Consider the following 9219-nt stretch of genomic DNA (forward strand, 5'->3'; position numbering starts at 1 on the left):
CGAGGCCATTGTCTTGGGTCAGAGCAGTCCTGCTGGCCTCGGAGAGGTGAGGACCGCTGCTCCTGCTGGGGATTCTGGTCCGCACATCCCAGCACCTGCCGCAAGAACCCTGATCCTCACAGTGCCCTGGACGTCCTTGTCTCAACATCGACATGGGAGGGGACAGGGAGGAAAAAAGGAGAGACTGCATAATTTTTAAAAATTCCCCTTTGGATTGAACGAGTTATCAGAAGTACACCATATGAAATTGGAATTTGGTTTTTCTCTGTTAAAATGACAGTTTTATTAGATTAGTCTAAATTATAAACAAAGTGAGTTTTCTTATCTTTAATAGAATCTGCCTAGAAAAACAAAGTGTCTGTTTTGTCTTTATTAGGTCTTTGATTAAAGCTAAAACAGCTACGTAACCCCTGTACTTGCCTTTAGAGTCTTATTAAAGCCTTCTGATATTTCTGCCAAACTTTCCAAAATTCAACTTCTAAATGAAGCCTTTTTGACTAATTAGGCTTGTTGATTTGGTATGTCAAATTACATGGGAAGCGTTGTCCAGTAAGTGATGATAAACCTTCTTAGGTTGTATTATATGCTTGATTGCTAACTGTTCCAGAAATTATATAAAATTCCTGAGGTTTTGATATGTTCTGATATAATGTCATCACCTGCAATTCTAATTATTGAAGTGTGTGCCACAGAATTTCCTTGGATGCACTAGAATGACAAATACAGGTCTCTGATAGCCTTAAGATCAAAAAGCTAGATAGAGTAAGAATTTCCAGAACTAATGGGAAAACTGCATCAAATAGAACAAGAATTAATGAGATGGGACTGAATGAATTGAGGCAGATGGTTGGACTCTTGTTGGAAATGTTGCTGGTTCTCTAACATTTGCTCTTCCAGATTTAAGGAAACTTTGCCTCTTAAGCTATCTATGACTTACCGAAATCTGGTAAAATAATCCTTTGTAAACAAATATGAAACATTACCTTTTTCTCCCTGCCTAATCTCTCCAAATTCAGAAATTCCTAGTGAGTATTCTTCTGTTTTCATGGCAGCATATTTATTTGTATAAGTTTAATACAAATCTGTTCCCCTTATGTCAGGCCCTAACTGGAAACATTGGTTTTATTACCAAGGCTTTGGCCGGAATGTCCTATTTGAGGGAGATATGCATAGACTCAGATATGACCAGAAAGCTTTAAGGAACTAAGCTAGACTTTATAAAGCCAATGAAACCCCTTGGAAAAATCAACCTGGTACCTTGCTTACTGGAGTACCGCTGCCTTCCCAGGGAGAAAAGAAGGTCGCTTCCTGGCAGGTGCAAGAAACTCAGGCTATTTTGGGAACCCCAAGAAGAGAGGAATTCACCCAAACCTCTAGGTATTGAGGGTGAAGTCGGATGGCAAGTATTTAGCCTGGCTTCCTAGCCTTGAGAGGCTATTAGAAGTTCAATCTGAAATTCCTTATGAAAAGTTCCAAGAAAGCAGATTTAAAAAAAAACAACAGCAAAAACCTATATGGTTAATCACTATTGCTGTGCTTATATGATTAATTAGGCCAAGTTAATTATAATTAATTCCAATCATAGGGACCTACCGTTGGAAAATCCAGACCTTGAGATGGTCACAAATGGGAGTAGTTTTATAGATCAGGGACAACCAAGAGCTGGTGGTGACTCATCAGCTATCGTCCATTGCCAAAAACACTAGAAATCGGACAGTTTGATTGCTCCTTTGGGCAATCGGGCAGATCAAGCTTGCAGCCTGCACAAAGACCTTGTATAATGGCTTTAGTACCAGACCTAGACTTAACTATCAACTCTATTCTTTTTTTTTTTTTTAAGATTTTATTTATTTGAGAGCGAGAGAGCATGAGAGAGAGAGCGTGAGTGCATGAGTGGGGAGAGGGGCAAAGGAAGAGGGAGAAGCAGACTTCTTGCTGAGCAGGGAGCACCGACACTGGACCCGATCCCAGGACCTCGGGATCTTGACCTGATAGGCACCCCTATCAACTCTATTCTTAAGAGCTAAAGAATGAGGATTTGAACACAATGCTGGCATTAAAGCCAGCTGGAGGGCGCCTGGGTGGCTCAGTGGGTTAAGCATCTGCCTTCGGCTCAGGTCATGATCCCAGGGTCCTGGGATCAGGCTCCTGGCTCAGGAGGGAGCCTGCTTCTCCCTCTCCCCTCTGTGCTCACTTACTCTCTCTCCCTCAAGTAAATAAATAAAATCTTTTTAAAATTTTTTTAAAAAGCCAGCTGGAAATATGATGAACAAGGGTTAGTCCTTATCCCAGAACATCTTATAAAAAAAACAATTAGTGATATTTACCAAAGCACCCATCATGAGTGAGTTGCTACTCCTCAGTGGATCCAAAAATATATTGTGGGTCCCAATATTCAGGGAACTGTTCAAAAGATAGTCTAAAAATGTGACATTTGTCCTAAAAACAGTCCTAAAAGTGGATCTCCAGCAGTTCTAAAAAGGTATACAACTTGGAGGCACTGAACCTGAAGAAGAATGGCAGGTAGACTTTACTAAAAAACAATGGGTAATTTTCAATATTTGCTAGTATTTGTAGACCCCTTTTATAGGTTGGGTTGAAGCTTTTCCATACCCTTCAGAGAAGGCCTCAGAAGTTGTCAGAACACTTCTTAAACAAAACTATTCCTAGGTTTGGATTGCTGTTAATAATTCAGAGTAGCATTTGTGGCAAAAGTCACATGAGCAGCGTCCAATGCCTTGGGCATTAACAAAAAGTAAGGGCTTCCTAGGAACTCCAATAAAATGGAAAAACAAAAAAATAGTGGCGGGTGGAAACTTTGGCAAAAAGTTGCCAAGAAACCAACTTGGAAAAAATCCTCACCAATTGCCCTAATTTTGGTAAGAGCGGCCCCTACAAGTAAGCAACTATGGGATCATCATCCCAATTTCCTCAAAAATGAGGAACGATTAAAAGATGGGGGATTGAAACAGGTAACCAAAGTCTTACTGATAAGTCGATTAACACATGTTTTGTACGCTATATGTATTATCTAATACAGTATTCTTACAACAAAGTAAGCCAGAGAAAAAACATTAAGAAAACCATAAAGAGAAAATACAGTTACAGTACCACCATGTTTAGGTGGACCCATGGTTCAAGGGTCAACTGTACAGTGTTCTGATGGGCTCAAGTATAAAACTCAAAGAGATACCAGTGGAGATTCTGGATCCGGTGAGGCTGAGATGTACCTATGTGCATTATCAGGAGTCCAGAGCTTCCCTATGCTCACCTTTGGGGCAAATAAGCAGCAGGTCAGACAGATCCAGAGAACTAATATCCAGCCAGACACAAAAAGCTTTGAAAATTACCTTAGATGACTTATTTATAATGTAACCAGGAAATACTTTCTTAGGCCCTTTCTTTGTTGGTTGCCTAGCATTTAAAATGGCAAGAAGGTGCTTCTCCTTGAGAAGCACCTGTTCCTCTTAGGAAGTATCCAGAACTGAGATCTGCAAATCAGAAACCAAGCAGAGTCAACTGCTCGAGGAAGAATGTGCTTGCACGTGTAGTCATTGGTGTCAACCTCAACCCATCATATGAAACTTAAGCAGTGGAAAAAGCAAAAGCATCAGGAGATTTGAACTGAGGGAGCGCTACCTGTAACCAAAGGGATGGTTTACCTCCCTGTGTTTTAAAGTCTTAGTGCTAGAAAACCAAAAATGCCCTCAACGTATCCTTAAGAGGGCTTGGCCCCCTATTCTTCTTATCAGGTGTTAAAACTTGTCCAGTCCTACGTGACTCTGTGTGCGCCCCTCTTTGTCTCCTGCGTCTTTCGCACCCCTGCCCAGGTTGGTGGCTGTGCACCTGGACCCCCCCTTCAGGTGGGACACTGCCATCCTGTGGAGAGACGGGGGGCTGCAGTGCCACAGAGTCAGAGCTTCGAGGTGACAACTGAGGAGACCACTAGGGGTACTGGCAATTCCAGTTTACTGAAACTGTTTCTTCCCCTATCACGCACAGGGTCCTAGATATGAGGAAGATGCAAATGTAAGAGTTTTTCGTTTTGGGGGGGGTTTTTTTTAAGGTTCATTCCTACTGTGGAGAAACTAGGCTCAGCCTTTGAAGGAACTCCCTCTCACTTGTTTTAGGACTATTAAAGTTGAGAAGGAACACTGCTGGGTCTGCAACACTTAGAAACAGATGGGCAGAGCTATCCTGCTGGACATGCGCCATTAATTTCCTCAAAAAAGAGAGGGGCAAGAAATGGGTGGGGTGAGGGAGTAGCCTAAGGAAAAACCCTTTTTACAACCAGAAAACCTACTAGGAAGAAAACACACTCATGTACTAGGACTACAAGGCATCCAAACTGAAAAAGTGAGTTAAGTTACTCCCTGCAAAGTCAGGATGACCAAATGGCCCCAAACCAGCTCCTAGAAAAGAGTCAGAAAGTCTGCTGATCACCAACCTACTCATGAAGGAAAGCTGGTAAGAGCTTTTCCTCTTCACAGTAAACCTGTATCAACAATATTCCTCTTTTCCGCTCTGCTCGGGCACTGTATTCCCAACCAGTGTGTGCATGAATGAGGAAGGCAGGCTGACGGTGAACCTCAGGACCGAGATTTGCTTCCAAGGCAGCTGGAACGCCTAATCAAGGTAAGCCTTGCTTCCGGGCAACAGCACCACCTTACCCAGAGAAGTTGCCAATCTGTTGAGAAGCTTTGACAAACATTCAAATATCTACCATAGAGAAATACCCATGGTCTGTAGAAGCAATGCTGCTTCTTTGCTGGATTTCTCTAGCCTTTCTGAAACCAGAGCATGTCTGATGAGTAACAGTGATGCTCGCTGTAACCGAGCTCTAGAAAGATGCTGTTATTGTCTAGGATCTGTCCTTTTCCCAATCACTCAGCACCTCTCCGTCCTCTCAAGTGCTACCTGCACCCCATCCTGATATCCCCTTCAGTCTGAGCCTCTTGAGGAGCAGACCCACTTTCCATAGATCAGCACAGCGCTGGAATTTCAACTCTGATTTGCCAGTGAATTCACTTTTCAGGACCGGATTTAGTCTGGGATGAGAACGAAGTTTCTATCATGATCAAGTATGGCATTCAAATCCTGGGTTCTTCAGTGATGAAGAGTAATAAAGACAAGCTTGTAAAATACAGCATCGGAAAAGCTAATATGCTGTAGCAAGAAAAATACATGCATAATTGATCAGACTTTGCAAGCATTAATTAAAGCCCTTTTTGCCCATATAAAGCCACCAGCTGTAGTTAAATTCCAAGAGACTTTCTGGTACTGGACATACAGGCTATGCTGTATTAAACAATGATGTCCTAGAGATAAGACCCATCCATCTTGGGTGCCACAGAATTACCCGAAACCACCTAGACCCTCGGTCCTCTCATAGCCTCAATACTCCCAGATGAAATCTGTCATCAGAGCTCAGGGACCTCTCCAGACACAAAGGATCCCCAGGTTGTCAGTCTTGAGGTGGGCAGAGAAGGTGAGGTGTCAGTCCACTTCCAAAATGATGTTCTCCCATATTTTATGTGTACCAATAAGTTATCCCACTTCTTTATTTTCCCATTTAGAATCCCATCATTTGTTTTTTTCTCACTACAATGTTGGTTCTTAGGGCATAATCTCTTCTGGATAATCGCAGTCAAGCTAATGCTGCAAATCCTGTTTAATAACACCTGCACAGATCCGAGGCTATTCTGGAATATACACAGTGAAGTTAATTCCTTGTATCGCTGATTCCACACCAAGGATGTCTTACCTATTATCTGTTACCTGAAGGAGCCCGTTACCTTTGACCTTGACATCAGGTTCCAACAGGTAAGAATATTTTGGTAACAGCTATATATTTCAAGGTTTCTACTAGGTTAATACATGCTTTCTAGCATTTCCTTAGTTTGGATTTATCCACTCATACTGGGTTATCAATTCACTTGTTTAAATCTCCTCCTTAAATCCCTATATCTTTAGGAGTGTCTAACCACATATATGTTCTACCCCAAACCAATTGACTTGCATATAGCACATCCTCTCAAAGGGATTTTTAAGGCTAAAAAGGGGTAAAAAATAAATGAACTTTTTTTTAACTCAATTTTTCTGGAAAACCAAAGTGGTATTTCATGGTTTTTTTTTTAAGATTTTATTTATTTATTTGACAGAGAGAGGCACAGCGAGAGAGGGAAGACAAGCAGGGGGAGTGGGAGAGGGAGAAGCAGGCTTCCCGCAGAGCAGGGAGCCCGATGTGGGGCTCCATCCCAGGACCCTGGGATCATGACCTGAGCCGACGGCAGACGCTTAACGACTGAGCCACTCCGGCGTCCCGGTATTTCATGTTTTTAAAAGCTGAGACTCAGAAATGTACCTAAGCCAAAGATAGCTTATATAACTACAGATCAGTTCACATAACTGGCCTATATTCATGTTCAAAGTACTCCACACCTACCGTTGCATCTCTCCGCTTTATGAAGGACTTAGAAATATAGTGTAGCTTTTTGGTGTGTTTCAGCTACTTTTAAAAGTATATAACCCAGGATATATTCAGTTAAAGTATGTCAAAGTGTTTCCAAAACAATATTGTATAGTTTATAGTAGCTACCAGCACTTTATTTTGCTAGATGTACAATTAAGCAATATATAAGGTGTCCTTAATCACCATTTTAATATTTAAGGCTCTGTAGTAATCTTAGTAATTTGAGAAGGCATAAATATGTTTTAGAAAAAAATATAAATTATACTTTTGGAATAATTTAATTTTGAAGACTAAAAAAATTTGGTTTGAGAGCCACAGATAACTCATACTGCTCTTTTACTCAAAATTCAATTGTCTTCATATCACTCAGAATGAAAACACAATCTCCCACCATGTCCTACAAGACCCTACACTATCCAGCCTCCGTCCCTGCAGCCTCAACTCCACTCTTCCCCCGCTTATTCCTTTTTAGCCACAAAGGTCTAGCTTGCTGTTTCTCCATAATTCTAGCCTCCTCTGACCTCACAGTCTTTACACTTGCTGTTTCCTTTGCCTGCAGACTTCAGCCAGCTATTTACACAGAGCTCACTCCCTCACTTCGTGTCTCTGCTTAAATGGACGGACCCTGCTCAGAAAACCTCCTGTCCAGAAAAACACTTGTCTATCCCTCATTATTCCCCAGTCTTTTAAACTCTGCTTTACTTTTCTTCATAGCATTTACCGCTTCATGAAAATGTTATACATCAGGGGCTCTCAGTCAGGAAGGATTTTACTCCCCAGAGGACGTTCGACAGTGTCTGGAGAAGGTTTTTGATTGTCACCATAGGGAGAGTGTTACTGACATCTAGTGGGTAGACATCAGAGATGCGGCCAAACACCCAACAGTGCACAAGGACAGGCCCTGCCGTAGATTACCTGCCCAAAATGTCAATGGAATGGAATTTGAGAAACTCTTTTATATAAATCCTTTCTCTCCCCAGGATTAACAGAAACTCCATGGGAGTTTGTGTCTATCTTGCTCACTTATTCCCAAAGCCTAGCTTTTTTTTTTTTTTTTTTTTAAGATTTTATTTATTTATTCATGAGACAGAAAGAGGCAGAGAGAGAAGCAGGCTCCCAAGGAGCAGGGAGCCCGATGCGGGACTCGATCCCAGGACCCTGAGATCATGACCTGAGCTGAAGGCAGACGCTTAACCGTCTGAGCCACCCAGGCGCCCCCAAAGCCTAGCTTTTTATGCATAGATATTAAAAGGCGTTCAGATCCACACTGCTTTCCAAAATACCATACCAAACACTTGTATGGTCTTCCTTAACTGTTGTCTACACTGACTAGAAAAGTAGCTTTGACCCTATTAGATACTCAGAAAATCCTGCATCAGTATGGGAATACTAGCACTCACACTTTGGAAAAGATCTTGTTCTTTAAGAAGTTATATTCCCCGATATACATTAATCTCTAATATGTATCTATCCTTTGTAACTTACCCTAGGATAGGAAGGCTCAGATACTTAACACGGTGCTGTTAGTCATGTCTTTAAACCACACAGTCACTGGATCTATCACTTTCACTGTGGTGCTTGGCAAGCTTTGTGTATGAGAGTAGAAGATTTATACTGTTTACTAACTCATTTCAGATTTATAAATCATAAGTCTATTTTGAATTATCTGGGTTTCATTACATAACTGTCTTTCTCCTACCTCTTAGGTCAGCGACCCAGCTGCAGCTAAATTTGGTCTTGACACCTACCGAGATGTTCCTCTTCTCCAAAAAGGAGCTCTGGACGTCTCATGGGTCCATGGATTTCGAGGAAAAAACTGATGTGATCTTTTCTGAAGGTGAAGGCCCCTCTATATCTAAGGTACAATTTAGAGTTACATTCATAGTTACAGAAGTCCATGATCTTTAGCCTAGCGGTGGCAAATGCATGGCGCGTGGAGCAGTGCGACATCATTCTCTTTCCAAACTTAAACATGTGATTAACATTATTATCAACTACGCTCTCCCTTTCCCGCTGAAACCCCCGCATCTCCAAGTGGCTACTACTAATTATCAGAATTGTCATGAGCGATGAAACTCATCCCGATACTATTTCTGATTTAAAATACAACAGAAGCCGCAGCTATGAGTGTGCTGTCGTTGGCCATGTATCCTGCTAGATTTTATCTCAATTTGGTTAAAAAACAAAACAAAACACTTCAGTCAGTATGAACTTAGGCACAAGAACATCACTTTCGGTAATAAGACTTTGAAAAGTCCTCATTTCTTCGGGATAAGTAATCTGGTTAAAAAAATAAAACTTTGAGAGTGTAATGGCTCCTCTATCTCAATACCTTTATGGTATTTCAGAGTTTTATAAGGAAGTGCCAGGAGAACTTTATATTAATCATAAGATATATTGGCTGCTCTTGACAAAATCTGGAAAATGTCTCCTTTAGGTCCTTATGGTTTTTTCCCCATTCTTGAACACTTGCAATCACTAGCTTTACACCTAGAAAAGAAAATCTAAGAAAATTACAAACACACTTTAGCACAGAAATCTCATCTGATCTGACTTTTCCCCTATGGTCAACATGACATCAGACTTGTGTATTTTCTTTCAGGTTCAATGATCTAGGGTAATGTAGAGGTAGACCCAGTCCAACACTGCAACACTGAGAAGGTGTTCTATGTACAGAAACAGGTAAATGTGTTCCCAAATATTCCAGAACATAAGAAATATGGTTGCTTGGCTGACTTACCCTCCCT

The sequence above is a fragment of the Leptonychotes weddellii genome, chromosome 2 (genome assembly GCF_054177405.1).
Source record: "Leptonychotes weddellii isolate Sample4059 chromosome 2, ASM5417740v2, whole genome shotgun sequence".
NCBI lineage: Eukaryota > Metazoa > Chordata > Mammalia > Carnivora > Phocidae > Leptonychotes > Leptonychotes weddellii.